Here is a 3045-nt window from a genome sequence, read left to right on the forward strand (position 1 = left end):
GGCTCGGCTCCCAGCCGCCGCACATCCCACAATACACCGCTAAGGAGCCCGACCCGAGCTCTCACCCTCCTCCTCTTCCTCCTCCTCCTCCTCTTCCTCCTCCCCTCGCCTTCCTCGCCGCTTCCCCAGGCACTCTCCCGGCGGCGGCAGCTGCGCCGCCAAAGCCCCGGGCCCCAGTGGCCCCCCACCCCTCACTCGCGCGCTCCCACACTGCCTCCCCCCTCCCCGGGGGGAAGGCCTTTTAATTTATTTATTCTGCTGGGACTTAGGTGGGGGGCTCGGCTGGCAGGGGAGGGGGGTGTCCCCAAGCTCTACCTCCCAGGGCCGGGGCTACCCTCGGAGCCGCGGCCGCCCGGGCGAGCGTCTGGGGCCTCCAAAACTGTTTCCAAACTGCCAGCGCCCGAGGTGGGCGCGCGTGGACTCGGGGGACAGGGCTGGGTGGTTTTTTTAATTTTTATTTTGGGAGGGGGGGGACCTGATGGAGAAGAGGGACTGATTGTGTGTTTGGACGCCGGCAGCCGTGGGGGGGGAGCAGGCGTCGTCGACTCGAGCGGAGTTGCAATCGAGGGATCCTCGCTCCGGTTTCATCTCCGGCCCCGCGACCCCCTCTCCCCGCCGAGCATGGGGAGGGGAAAGCAGGATCTGAACCATATTAGCATTCGCTTTTCTGGGAGAATGCAAGCCTTTGCCTGGACTCTGGAGAGAGAAGCGTCTCTCTCCGCTTTTATTTTGGGAGGGGAGCGCCCAGTGATTGTCCTGAACACATGCTCTTCCCCCCCCCCTTCCTCCAGCCACAAGCAGAGGAGAGTCCCCCTTTTTTGCATTTCTCTTTTCCTTCCCCTTTCTTTATTAAAGGTCCGGAGTGGCGGCGGCCAATCAGCGCGCGGCTTCCATTTTGTGAGTCGAGCTCGGAGCTCCCGGGCTTGGCGGGGACGCGGCTCGCAGCCCCCTCGGCCCCGGCTCCCGGGCGGCCGGGGCGCAGCAGCCGCCTGCCCCGGCTTCGTGGTGGTGGATTTCATATTGGGGCTCTTTTCGGGGTTTGTAATTTGGCCGAGGGTAGGCAATTGGCTGGAGCAGGGCGGCAGGGCGCGGCGGCCAATCAGCGCGCGGCTTCTATAGGGCTTGAGTTATTAGACGCTGTTCTCCAAACATCCTTCATCAGACAAGAAGGAGAGGCCAACAGATGAGGGGAGCCATTTTTCTGCAATGGAATTAAATGGCCAAGTGGGTTTTTCCTTTGTTGCAAATGGGGAATGCTTTTCCTTTGACTCCACCATCCAGTTCAGGACGTCTCAGTGTGTTGTCTAACATTTGTCAGCAGGCTTAAAGGACTCACAATTGGAAGAATGAAGAAGACTTTTTTTAAAAAAAGACCTGGATTTTTTTTTTTCCTTATGAATTGGAATCCATCTTTGTCTTGTGTAACTAGGTCACAGCACACCATTAATGTCAGCAGTTAACAATTCTGAAATCCAAAAGACCTAAGTAAACGACATATTTAATCTTTTTTTTCTTTTTTATTCTTGACTGGGGGTGGGGGAGGGGGCTCGGAGCTGCCTTAATCTGTATTCTCTCGACTGAACAATAAATTTTTATATATAGTAGTTTCCTCTATTAAACACTTAAACTTGACCATTAACTCCTTTTGTCTTTTTAACAAGGTAATGTTTTCAATGTCTAGCTTTAGAACTAGTGAAATGGCAGCCAACAGCAGCAACACTATTGTGAGCAGTGGTAGGGTGGTTGTTTTTTTTCTTTTTTTAAAAAAAATCCCAAATCTTTTTACATTGTAAGTACCCAATCCATTCTGTCCGGGTGCAGTTTTTTTTTTATGTTCATGTTGCTAAGCTGTCCTTAAGATTTCTGCACCTTCATCTGCATGTCTGTCTGTCTCTCATGTCTTAATATGAGCCAGTTCAAGTGCTTTGGGGCGATTTTGCTTTTGCTAAAGCGAAGGTTTTAGCTGTAAGCTTTTGAAAATGTGTACAGGCAAGCATGCTAGTCAGCTTTCTTCCCAGCACCATGTGCATTTTCTTTGAAAATCTATCTATTTGGAGAAAAACAGCTCTGTTTTTCTCGTCTTGGAGTGGAGGGGGGAAGACAGTGAGGGCAAGGAAGACCTCTTTGTGTCCAGAGAACTCAAGTCACAGGAAACGAGATTAAAACTGGAAAACAAGTCCTAGCTGGTTGGAGCCAAACACGAACGTTAACTCGGCGGTATTTCTCTATGGCGGTTGGGATGATGGCTGGTGCGTCTGTTCTGCCTTTTGTTTGACTTGCTATTTTCGCCTTTTGTCTCTTAATGACGATCACACCCTTGCTATATCCAGAGCAGTAAACAGTCCTCAGCGAAGCCGCCTTTTGCCAACCCAACCCTGGAAATTTTGCAGAAGTGGAAGGAGCTGTGGCATGAATGTAACTTACAGAAAGGTAATAACAGCAAAAAAAAGATAAAAAAAAAAAAAGAGGCAACACTATTTCCCCTAATATTCCCAACGAACCAACCAAACCAACCAAAAGACCTTGCCTATGTATCTGGGCTGTTGTTTTTTAAAATAATAATAATACCTCTAAAACCACCGCCCAGCTTGATCGTCCGGACTGCATGGCACCGGGCTGAGCGGGTAAGTAGGACAAAAGAAAAAGGCAACGACCACGGCCAACGCCGTCCTTCTTCGAGGAATCCTGGTGCCTGCAGGCCCCGGGCTGCAAATGGCTGGGAGCGCGGGGGACAAAGGGTCCTGCAGCTTTAGGTGGGGCAGCCGGGGCGGGGGAGGCGCTCAGACCCCCCGACCCCCCGTGTCCGGGACTCATGTCTCCCCAGCTGTGACCCCCGGGGACCCCTGGCCTCGCCTGTCCCCCCGAATGGGAACCTTGGCGGTGGTAGTGACTCTGACGTGTCGTGGATACGGGGGGGGGACCCCCAGGACGAGGCGGCACCCCCAGGCCGCCCGGCAGCGCCTTCCCGGGGTGGTGGGGGGCCCGCACCCGCGGCCGGCTCGCCGGGGCCCGCGCCGCCTCAACGAGGCCGGACAAAGGCCGGCG

The sequence above is a fragment of the Elephantulus edwardii genome, unplaced genomic scaffold, assembly GCF_000299155.1.
Source record: "Elephantulus edwardii isolate Elephantulus edwardi_28Jun2011 unplaced genomic scaffold, EleEdw1.0 scaffold00148, whole genome shotgun sequence".
In the NCBI taxonomy this organism is placed as follows: domain Eukaryota; kingdom Metazoa; phylum Chordata; class Mammalia; order Macroscelidea; family Macroscelididae; genus Elephantulus; species Elephantulus edwardii.